This window comes from Osmia lignaria, chromosome 15, assembly GCF_051020975.1.
Source record: "Osmia lignaria lignaria isolate PbOS001 chromosome 15, iyOsmLign1, whole genome shotgun sequence".
In the NCBI taxonomy this organism is placed as follows: Eukaryota; Metazoa; Arthropoda; class Insecta; order Hymenoptera; family Megachilidae; genus Osmia; species Osmia lignaria.
In genome coordinates this window covers 9,470,561-9,483,277 of record NC_135046.1, presented here as the reverse complement: position 1 = coordinate 9,483,277, position 12,717 = coordinate 9,470,561, and the positions used below count along the sequence as shown (strand labels likewise).

The following is a 12,717-nucleotide window of genomic DNA, read 5'->3' as shown; positions in this document are numbered from 1 at the left end:
AGAGGTAGAGAAAGAATAAGAGATAGTAGTAAATATGCCGATTCAGCGAAGCGTTCCAAACTGATGTATTCTCGACTTACGCCCATTATAGTAAATCATTGCTATGGAAATGTCTTGTCCTTCTTGTCACGCCCATCACCCACGCACAGATTAATCAGCACTTGAGTGGGTTGAATCCTATTTTAACGTTATTTACGAAGCAATTGAAGACAATCGCCTTTAACGAATAATTAAATTCAAGAAAAATGATATTGCTGAATATTATTATTATGCAAGAAGATGGCGAGAAGTATAAAACACAAAATTATTCATTGCACTGCTTTACACTGGAAGATTTTGCTCGCAATTGATTCGGTATTCTAAGAGACACCTAAGCGATTGTAACAACATTGTGATTGAGACGCACTCGTCTAGACAGATTGATCTATCCGAGCGAGTCAGGGAAAATCCGACTTCTAAGCATACGGAATCAGGATCCGCTAGTTCGAGTAGTTTCGAACAGTAACCGAGAGTAGACTGCCAATCGGTGAGCTTCATTACTTGTTGAATGCGACCCATTGTCTAACGCCGTTTGCCCTCCTAAATGGATTTCGAAGCGAGCCAATAAGACAATAAGCTCGCACAAAGGCGACCACTCGAACCTCTATTATATTCCCCTTGTACTATCCGCGGGATTTATAGAGAAAATGAGCCGAAGGAGGACAAAAAAATGTCGGCATTCGCTCGATCCCTTCGTTCGAATCAATTTATTTTATTCGTTCACTTCAATCATTCCTGCTATATACTTTGTGAAAATTCTATACAGATATATGCAAAATATTTGTATTCGCATGTACTTGGAAAAAATTGGAAAATTGAAAAAAATAATATTTGAAAATTTCATAATGCTACCTGGAAAACATGATCTGCTTAGAAAAAGTATTTGAACGCTAACAAGCAATCAATACCATTCTCTGGTACATATTATTAGTAACGAAGAAAATTTTAAACCATACTGAAAGACATACCGTACGTCAGAAAAAAAAAATGAAACAGCTGATATCTGATATTAATTTCTCATTTTCATTCTTTATTAATCAAAGCGATGAGAGAGTTATTTTAATTCCGTGTTTCTTGTCCCCTGTACAAAGACAGAAAGAGTTATATAAAAATGGGAAAATAATATGGATAGAAAATGAAACAAAAATATTCCATCGTGATAACCGTGGATTCCCTAGCAACGGCTTATAAAAAAAAATATCGAAACCATCCGTCGCTCTTTTGTGTTTATTCTTTGGCTTTATCGACATTTTTTTTTTCAAAGCGAGCTATGCTGTTTTTTTTTTTTGTTCACGGAACGCAACCGTGGAGAATTATCCAAACCGAGACTGGACTTCGAACGCGAGAGAAGAATACGTAAGCAAAGCAACTGAAAAAGAAGCTACAGAGGAAATTCTCCGTGGAAACTCCGACGACAAACTTTTAACAGAGTTTTCCATTGCCGGACGAAACAATCATGACATAAACCATTCAAGCTACGCGTAGTGCTCCGCAGGGCGAAAGTCTATTTTCACTGGTGATTCGGGATCAGCTTGGAAACGGAACTTTTTGTTGAAACTTTTTCCCTCGTCGCTAACTAGTCGTGTGCTTGTAATAAAAAGGAAGTTCAAGCGAACTAAGGTTATTTCGTCTCAATATAATTACCATAAGATGACATTTTTCTACCTCAGAGTTTGATCGATTTCTTTTCCTTTCTTTTCAAAGCGGACAAGGTTACTCAGAGAATGATGTTTTTCTTTACAAGCATCATTATAGTCTTGTTAAGGTATGGTGTATTAAATTTATTCATTACAGGTCGCTGTAAAATGCGTGGGTTCTATTCGTAAGTACACGTAGAGAATACAAAAGCACGACCAACATCGACTCAGAGCTTGTTTTTCATTAACATACCGCGAGCTAGCTTTGTCAGAGATAAGGTACGTCTATCTGTGTATTATCTTTCCTTCAGCGACATCAACGTAATTAATTAAAACGGAAAATTCTCTCCTTGCTCTTTTCACCCGTTTTCATAATCTGTTTTCACCCTTCTCCTTATAGAATCTATTAAAAACTGTTAAAAATTCACATGTTTACGTATTTTTCAAAATTCAAAAATTCAAAGATTTTAAGATTCCAAAAGAAATAACTTTCTGAATAAAAGGGAGAACTTCGATATGGTTACTTCGTTTTACTATCTAAAACATGCATCAACGAACAATTTCTTGCGCGAAGGAAAATTAGTACGAGTATTCCCCGGTGTCCGCTCAAATGATTCGATAAGAATGTGTTAAAGACAGGTTTTGTGCGACCGGAACGTTCGTTATCGATCGTCGAACATTCTCCTTTTGTGAAAACAAGCGGTTCCAGAGGTCGGAACTGAGTTTGATTAACCCGGAAACCAATACATGCATCGAACACTCGTTATTGCTTTCCGCTGATGCGCCCTTGACGCTCTTTCCACGGATAAAGCTGCCCCATAGGAGGTCAGGGTCGTATCTTCCTTCGCTCGATTTCTGATAGATCTTCATCACGCTTCAATGATTTGCAATGATTTCACGGTGCAATGATTTCAATGTACAATTGCCGATACTAGACTCTTCATAAAATTGACTCTAATCAATCTCTAATTACAGATACACGCCTTGTTAAGCGAACTGAATTATTTATACCAAATTATATTATTCATCGAATTCAAATCAAATCGGGAGTCGTTTCCGCCTCACCACCACAAAATTCCACATTACTGTTGATCGCACACTAACAATTTATGGGATATGAATATATATGTATGTATATGTATACGTACTCATTGTCAGTTTGGAAATGAACTCCGTTTATTCGGCTTTCCGTTCGTGTATTGACTCGAGGAAGGATCAAGAACGAATGAATGTACGATCACGCTTCGGCACGGCTGCCGCCGCGCGCCAATGATTCGACTGTTTATTTACTGGGATTATCTCTGTTTGGGATTTAACTCTACCGGTTTCGTCGCTATAAAATTTAACAATTATTATATTTTATAGGGAAGAATTCTTTCTGTTTCTTTTTCAGTGAAACTGTTGTCTAAAAATATAAACATTTTTATTTCATTGAATAAATACTTTTCTAAACTTTCTGCGGATATAATAAAATGACAAAGGTATAAATATCTGACATTTCCGGGATGAAATCTGAACTCATGTCAGAACTTTACGTACATGTATAACAGACTTTAATTTTGTGTCAGTCAAAGTATGAGATCACGCAGCTAATAAAATTGCGATTTATTTTCTTTCCAGAGAAATCTTTTTCTGTTCTCTTCTCCAGAGAAATGTACTCGGTTTTCGTGAAATTTATGATGCAAATATAAAACTGACGTACTGAAATGATTGAGATTAAAATTCGTCGAAGTTAAGTCTGCTAAACTATAAACTTATTCAAAGGAAATACATGAAGCTGGGTAAAATTTAAAGAAAGAATGTTAGATGGCACAAAGTTTAAACGATATAATGTTTTAAATAGGAAGTGAAATTTATGGATTCTTTAGTGTTAAACAATTGCACGGTATGAACTGTTAGAACTCGAAACTGAGTAATATTTTTGATAAATTAAATGTATGTACGTATACAGTAGCTTCTCTAATTACTGAGCTACTACGAATCCCGAAGTGGACCAATGTAATTGTTCTACGAGGTTTATCGAATCGTGGCACCGCACAGTCAGGATATTAACTCTCGCGGCGACCTTCTACAAACTTGGCATTATTGGCAAACATAGGACACGAATTATTATACCGAAACGAAAGGCCATCTCGTAAATGACCTAAAATCGAAACGAAATTACTATCTCAAATTCAAAAAATAATTTTCCTTCAAAAAAATTTTTAATGAAATCATTCGTTTCATTGTTTGCCCTGGATATACACTAAAAACATTTGAAACAATCTTTACACGCGAAACAAGATTCTATTTTCCTTCTCGTTACGTATTCGATGAAACGAATGACGACAATATGCCAAACGAGTCTCATTTCCTGCAGGAGATCCTCGTTACATTCTTCATGAACTTGCGGACGAAATTCCCTAGAGCCACTGCTTCACTTTCTTAGGCTTTTCGCCACTGTCACTTTCATGTTTCCTCTATTCGTCCTCCTTAAATGGAATTTGCCTTTCTCCGGATCCTTGTACGACATTATTTATTCGCAAAGGAGATAGAACATATAAATAAGGAAAGTATGAAATCTTGGCCTCTATTTGTTATGCAATTTCAGAATTTTAGGATTTTAGAACAGCGAGGGAGCAGTCTACTTCTTGGGAGTAAACCAACCCTGACCCCTGCCTAGTTACTCCAGTGATAATAACGCTAAGATTTCAAGGGTGCACAAGTAGCACCCCCTATTATATCCTTTTAAAACAACTTCTTCAACAAAAAACGACCTCTAGTAAGAAAGAATCGTGAACTTGAGAAACGGTTTACCGATGCACAATACAATTTCTACTGACGTCTAAGAAACAGATCTGGTTGTTCCTTGTTCGCGAGGTCACAGCTTACATTCCTCGAATTCCTATCTTTCGTCTCCACGTGTTGTCAGCCGAGACTGCAAGTTATTTTTCTCAAATTCGACAAAAGATTCGTCGTGTGTAGCTAACGAAAACGTCGATACGCGTTGTTAAAGAAACGCCAAGGCCTTTCGAGCGCATTCCTGGTCTTCCGGGGTGAATACGGTATACTTGAAAATATTTCTATATTCTTCCGCCGCGAGCTTATCAATTTCTCTTCTATTCGACTCTGTAGTGGAACAAGAGAACGATGATGTTAGTGGAAAGCATTCTTATTTACGGCAGTAGATAGAAAAGAACTCGTTCGCTTGCACGCAGCTGCGGTTGATGCTCTCCGGTGATATTTTCCTCTTTTCGTCTGTCCCTTTTCAGCGGCCACAAACACGCGTGCATTCTATCTTGACACGCACAGGACAGACGATGAAGCAATGCCGAGAAAAGAGAAAACTGTCTTCCTCTTCTACCAACCACCCTTCCTTTCTTCTTTGTATTTCCCACGGCGTCTCCTCTTCTCTCGCACAATTTCCTCCCACTTTTGCAAAGCCGCCTGACTTCTGCGTTCATCCCTAGAAGGAGGAAGGAAGCTCGCGAAGGAGGGTGAGTAGAGAATGCAGCGATCTTGGCATTCCACGCGATCCTAAGCCATATTAAATCTATCTAACGGGTGACCCACTGACGACCGCGAGACGCTACTTTGCTAAGTCTCCACTTTAAACCGTATTTTTTCCTATAATCGTCACTGTTTACATTCCGTCACGTTCTGCTTGATCTATCTCATCAATTCGATACCAATATCCTATTCAATTCTATTCCATATCCGCAATAGAAGAACTTTGATTTTTCGCTTATGAGCTTTGGACTCCAAAAGCGTATTTAGTAAAAATATACGAGCACTTTTCAGTTGTCAAGAATTAATCTACCAGCAGAGAATTTTTCATATAAAGCGAAGGTAGTCAATTAGGATTTATTTACTACAAATATTTTTCATTTCATCCTCTCATATACTCATGGCTTTAATAACAGTGTAAAATATAGGACGGAATATTCAATGCAAACAAATGGAAAATTCAGAATGAAATCTGATTTAACAATCCGATTGAACGAATGCATATTTCTCGCTCTACTGCAGATACAATTGTTTCCTAACAGAAGTTGACTTGAATTTATTTAATGCTCAGCCATCCAGATGAAATGTTTAAGAAGAATAAGAAAAATAGGATGGAAGACAGGAGAGAGCGATTTATCTCAAGAGACATTAAAGTGGATCACTTGATCGAGAAAAGTTTCCGAGAGGTGAGGCGAGATCAGAATCACCGACAGACTATCTGCCCGCACATTATTTCTCGTTCGACCTGTAGACTGCTATGGGGATTCATAACCACTACTAATAAGGAGTGACACATAATGATAGGCACCAGCTACCTAACCCAGACTGCTAAGAAGACAGTGATCATCATGTAAATGGAGATCAAAAGGATTGATATTGATCTATTTGTAACACCTTGGAAAAATAAGCAAAAAAATTGTCACTGATTTGATTATTACATTATTCATACGTGGATGATACTTGCAATTTCATAAAAGTCCATAAAGGTCATACAGTTGTCTATAATTAAAATTAGTTATCAAGCTGCAATTACGTCAGTAATGGTAAAGTTACCTCCAGAATGGTTTAGACATACTAGTATACTGGCATTGATAGAGAATCCTGCTGTATATACCAGCGAGATTGAAGTGTATATATTGTTGCGCCGGGGAGTGGAGCTCGCGCTTTCCATAGTCAAATAAATAAACAAGGAGCAAACTAGACTGTCTATATTTCCAATACACAGGAGTTTTAAGCAATAGGTCTGTACAGGTCCTTCCCGATAGACTCTAATATTCAAAAGACGCGCGGTTGTCTAAGAGACCTCAAACATCCGGTGACGTGTTTCCGCTCGAAACAAGGAATAGCTTCTCGTCATGATTCGTCGACAGCTTCGGACGAGGCAGTCGATGGCTCTTTCGATACATCAATAAGCAGTCGATGCGTCGAAAGAGCGGGAACTTCTCGCCGTCGCAACAATATCATGAGCAGAGAATATGCTATTTCCAGGATACGACATGCTTCAACATTCACCTTTGACTATGTACCAATACGAACTTCCTAACAAGGAACGAGTAATTCCTCTAATTAGATGATAGCATCAGTCGCATACATGTCATACGTATGAATCTATTTCTTGTATTTCGTATTTATTACAAACATTCAAAATCTTACGATGAGATTTCAAAGGATTTATTATCTTTTAAATCTTTGCCTTTTATCCTATTATTTATTAACAATATCATTATTGCACGACTCGGTATCGTCAATGCCAAATTTTCGATCATAAAACGCGTTAATTCTTTTATTTCGTGAAAATCGGTATATTTACAAGTTCCTAGCTTCAAGCGTAACCTTACACCTCTCCGTCGAGGTAACTAAAGGTTGTTGGGCCGATTATCCGGATGGATTTCAGCTTAGGACGAGAAGCAAGGTGTCGTTAATCCGAATCCGCAGAAATTTAGGGCTTCGAGCGGTGCCGCCTATGCTCCGGATTTTCGGAAACTTTAAAAACCCGTGCAATCGCCTGGGTTACAAAGATATTCCGAACAAGGGACACACACACATTCATCTCCACGTAGATAGAGTGGGAGGAAGAGAGAGAGAGAGAGAGAGAGAGAGAGGCGAATTTTGGTGTTTGGCAGCAAACGTTAGAAACTCGAGGGGTGAGCTTCTGGAGCGCAATGCGCCATCTGGCAGCTACCCAGAATTTCCACCCCTCTTTCACTCCTACCATCTCTTTCTCACCCAACACTGACGCACCAGCCTTCACTTTTCTCCCTCTTCCTCTCTCTCTCTCTCTCTCTCCCTCTCTCTCTCTCTCTCTCTCTCGGCCAGTACATGCAAAAAAGGGGGTAGAAGGAAGAGCGAAGAAAGGGATATTCTCTTAAAGACAAAGACAAGAAAATGAAACACGTAGACAGCGTATACACGTTTAGTATAGTTTCTTCCCTTTCTCGTTTCAGTCTATTTTATGTTTTGTTCCACATCGAAACGAGAGTATTTCTATCTTCCTTTGTTCTCTTTCTATTCCTCCTTCTCTCATCTGCTTCCTTACGACAGCAGTCTTAGTTCTATGGGTCGAAAGAGAGCGATAACGTTCTGCTGTTGTCGGAGACCTCCTTCCCCGAGCCCTTGGATTCCTCGACGTGTTTTCTTTGCATTTTAATCAACCCCCTGGCTATGCTTCTCGCGAACCATTTTGGTCAGCTTCGTCGTTGACACCCATGGTTTCGTTTCATTTCACGATATTGGTCATAGACGTTCTTAGAGAAAAGGATACCATACTACAATTAATTCGAATAATTATAACCGCTTAATATTCTTCATTTTTCTCTTTAATTCCCTTATTTCTTGTGAAAAGGGTCGCAATACTTGGCGTTTTTCATGTCTCAACGACGAAATGAATGTTAGATTATTACGACGACCCTACGAAAGGAGCAGACATCTCATAGCTGTGCACCCTCGTTGACTTCTATGAATATGCATCGCAGACACCACAAAACCGCCTCTTATTTTCTCACGTCTTTCTTCGAAGTCCCTTTGCTTCTTTCCAACGTCGCAAAGAATACATTTGCAATATCGTTTGTCGGACGAATATTCATAATTCTACCCCTCGAGTTTCGTATAACTTAGCTAGTTTGCAGAGATCCCTAACAAAGCGACAAGTAGAATCTCCTGACAATGATAAACTTGTTCTTCCTTTAATCAAATTGTTAATTCGGTTATTTTTATTATTTTACTTTCTGATTGTCGTAAAAGAATTTTCATATTGCATTTTTGCTATAATTTCAAACGTAAACGCTTTGTGCCCGGACGGCTACAGTGGCGAAATGATCATTATGGTAATAGCGAATAATTAACTCTAACAAATCCAATTACTGAGAATATCATAAAGCAAGTGGTTAACACTTGCAGCGCACGCGGATATTACTACCGTATGGCGATCGAAACGATTAAGAAGAAAATTCAATTATCGCGAATACTTTGTAAAGCGGACAGCGGATTCGATGGTGCAGTGGCATATGCAGTTTTACGAATGCGGCCGAAAGTGCAACGAACCTGCAGCACTCCGGCAGCCGCGTATACCGACAGACGGGACCGACGACCCGATCGATCGAGACCACTCGATTACCGGTGCAGACGAGCTTCTTCTTGTTATGCTAATCATTGTTTAGTAGAAACGTTTCTCTCATATGAACGTGACACCCATCTATGCAAGACACTAGGAAGTTCGAAATAAAATATTGAAAAACAGCGTAAAGTACCGGCAAACGAGCGCTGGCGAGAAATGCGAGGAACAAATGTAGAGAAAATGAGTTTTCTTGGACTTTCGCACAATTAAACTATAATAATATTATACTGTTAGTGAAATTGTGCAAGTCACAAGCTAGAAATTAAAAAAGTTTTTCATACACTTGTATTGAATGTGTTGGATGTAAAATAAAGCTGGTTTTAATCTTTACCTATCAAGTTGTTAAGAAATGATAATTTACTTCGTTAAAATATTCGTATCAATATTCTACGACCATGAACGGCTCTGACGTGTATTATTCAGGCCGCAATTCACTGCAACGAATTTTGATAAGATACTTGCTAGGTAGTTCGATAAATACCATAATATACTCATAAATATGGAGAACGAGAATATTTGTTTAACCTCATTTTATCTCTAAGCCATCAAACTATTAAAGAACAAGGATAACATACTAAATATTTACATACTTAAAAAATTGTATTGTTCTTAAAGAAAAATATAAAATGGAAAAATCGGTGACGATTTTTCGAAATGGCGTACATTTCTGGGAAAATAAAACGAGTCAAAGTGAACGAGCACGCAACAATGAGCGAGGTTCACGTGTGAATTATTCACGACGTGATGTAAAAATTCCGATCTCGTAACTTCATGTAAAACTCTAGTAACTTGAACCTGTGTAAATTTGATACAACGAGCAACGTATTGAATTCCAACCAAAAGAAGAATTTTTCTGTACGTGTCATGAACGAAGATTAGTTTAAAATACAATTCAACGAGAAAAAGGAAAATCCTATCAAACAATTTTATAGTTTCTAATGAATCAGAATATTATGAAAATTCTATCAAGTGTTATTCTATTGTAATTTACAAGATGTATTCATGGTACAATCGATATAAAGCTGTTATGTTCGTTGGCTAAACAAACTTTTTTAAAAAAGCTTAAGATTCAATTTTCTCGTAAACAAACCTAAATATTATTCTACCGTTTTATTTTAGTTATTGTTACACGTAAAATCTTCCGTTTCTCGACTGTGCCATCAATACAGGGTCACCGTGTATAAAAATGAAATGATAAACCTATAGTTGAAACAGAATTAGGCTACAGGCTATTTGTTATAAAATTGCAAAATAAAATTAATTACTTTTTAAATATCTATGAATATTCCAAATCTGAAACACCGAGCAATGTTGGTTAATTCTGCTAGTTTTAAATAAAAATCTTTAAATATATTCATACGTATATTAAAAATCATGGTAGAGACAGTTTTATTTCATATGATTCCGTGTCAAATACTAGAAGACAGAAACGACTGACGAATTTTTTTCGTCTTAATCAACTGCTCGTAATTTGTAGGTATACATGTAACATCAGTTACCTTGACACAGTGACACAAATGTAAGCAGAGGCAGACCGGTCTGACCTAGTTTTGATATTCTCTACTTACTGGTCCTTATTCCGCCGTTTCACGTGTGTTACCCCGGTATTCTGGATTCTCAAAAGATACAATGCGCTTTTACGCGTTTACAACAATAGAGATCCATGCTATTTATAACGTGGGAACAAAATTCGACTGATAATCAGGTTAAATAAATATTAAAAAAGGAATTAAATAATTAATACCTCAAGCACAGACACTTTAATGGTCCTGAGGGGACCTGTAAGTGGGTCACTATAAACCCATTCATATCTTTTCTCATTTTTTATTACCTAACAATGTTAATTTTTACATATAACAGGTTTAAAAATTGATTTTATTTGAAAGTGTAAATGGGCAGCAAAGTAGATATAAGTAAATTATGAATAAATCATAATCAAACAACAGTTATTCTATAAATATTAACAGTGTAATATATTAATGTATCTATGGCAAGTTTTACATATCATTAATATGTATTATTGTTTGCAACACACACGAAGCACTTCCAACGCTTTTGAATTGTTATTGTTTCTAATGTTGCATGTACGTATATCCATAAATTGAGCTCTATAATTAAAATAATTTATATCGTATAATTAAATGTTCTATGACGTTTGAATAAGAATGTATACATGTACGTCCTTCGTAAAAGGGTTGATATTTATTGATTTTTCCAAGACCTTGACAGAAGCGATATTTGATGGGCTTCAAATAGATCAATAAATCATTGAAGCTCGATTGTATGTACATTCCTAAAGTAACTTCGTGACCCTTTTTTCCTTGGTCTCGTCAAGAGAGCGAAAAAGAGACTAGCCCCTGAATGAATGTACTTGAGAATCAGAGAATCTCTTTCTCTTTTTCCTACAGCCCCAGGCTGAAATCTTACACGCCACTAATTGCTACCATTGTCTCTGATGGGGAAGAGCGAAGTACCGCTACCAACCTGCAACCATCCCCTACCTTTCTCGCTAAATCTTATCCTACTCGTCCATCTGGGCTTCTTCAGTCTGCCAAAAATCTCGGTTACTCGTTTGCAACACGAAGATTTTACTCTCGTCAAATATAAAACGAATATAGCATAACCAATTTAATTTAATAGTACCATTTAGAATTTCTTTCTTATTTTTCACGAACTAAGTACTTACGGTTTCTTGAATTAATATTATACGCTACACAAAGAACATTTTATCTTTTACGTAGAATGATAATGGAAATAATGGTTTGGGCGACTAAAATATCATTAAGCCAGATGTAGGAACAATAAGAAACGCCATAAGAACCTTTTCTTTTCTCTAGTACCACTCGTTTGCTCGTATTTTCTTTTTAACATAATACTCGTACAATTGTTGTTCCCTGCTTTTTCGTTTCTCATTCCCTTTAACATTCATTATATACAATAATTACCATATTACCCTTACCCGATGTACACTGTTTTAATTTATTTCGTTTGAAAATTTTCATTGAAATTAAGCTTCTATGACATGAACATTTATCATGAAAATCAAGTTCAAATGACTATTATAAAAGGAAAGTGATCATTTGGGTAAAATATTCGCGTTAACAAAAGATTCTACAAAAACTATTAAAACTAATAATTCATCATTTTCGATATAAACGATCTCTTTTCATTTTGAAGTTAAGCATCGTTAGGATTAAATGACCTGAAAACCACGAAGTACGTTGAAAATAATAATCCAGGCCGTGGTAAGTCGGGAAACGATCAAAGTTAAAGTCAAAAGGAACAAAGAAGCGTTAGCAGAACAATTTTCTGCTCATAAAAATGCTGCGTCGAAGAGTATCGCGTTTTGGAATATTGCGTGAGAGTGTGCGGGGATGGTTTACAAGTTAGATCGCGTATATCTATAACACTTGAAAAGCGGATTGCTTCTTCGAAGGGGCGGATTGCTGATGTTCGTTGAATGCCCGTCGAAGTATCTGAGCAAAGTTCACCGACTCTGCTGGCTTGGCCTATTTTTTCAGATACACGTTGGGCTGCGCTTTCTTCCCATCCCTCTTTGCTCCACGCCTAACCCTAACCACCCCGTTGTGCCTCCTTTTTTTTTTTTTTTTTTTGAAAGAAGCTGAGTGCATGACTACATCTAAGCTAAGCCACACGTACTTTGTGTCAAAACGTCTGAGATAAAAGAGGGAGCATTACCCTCTGTGCGAAAAATGGACGACCCTTGCGACCATCTTTCCCAGACCCAAGTATAGCGTCTTCGATATTTCTGATACCACTTGATAATTTCTTCATTTTTTCTCTGATAATATAAATGATAATGGAAACTGATGAAGCTCTGAACAAGAAATATAATTTATCACTGTGCATCTTGAATATTTACTAATATTGAAGATCCAGTTAATACACAGACCAACATACGAATAAATATACAATACAGGT

At 37.1% G+C, this 12,717-nt stretch overlaps 2 protein-coding genes across 5 annotated transcripts in view; one reads left to right on the top strand and one right to left on the bottom strand.

Annotated features, from left to right (window-relative positions):
- Positions 1-12,717, bottom strand: part of Sytbeta (Synaptotagmin beta) — a 113,747-nt gene that overhangs the window by 87,277 nt on the left and 13,753 nt on the right. The window lies entirely within an intron of this gene.
- LOC117600402 (uncharacterized) overlaps positions 1-12,717 on the top strand; it is a 52,659-nt gene that overhangs the window by 27,383 nt on the left and 12,559 nt on the right. The gene's annotated exons all lie outside the window — the stretch shown is intronic.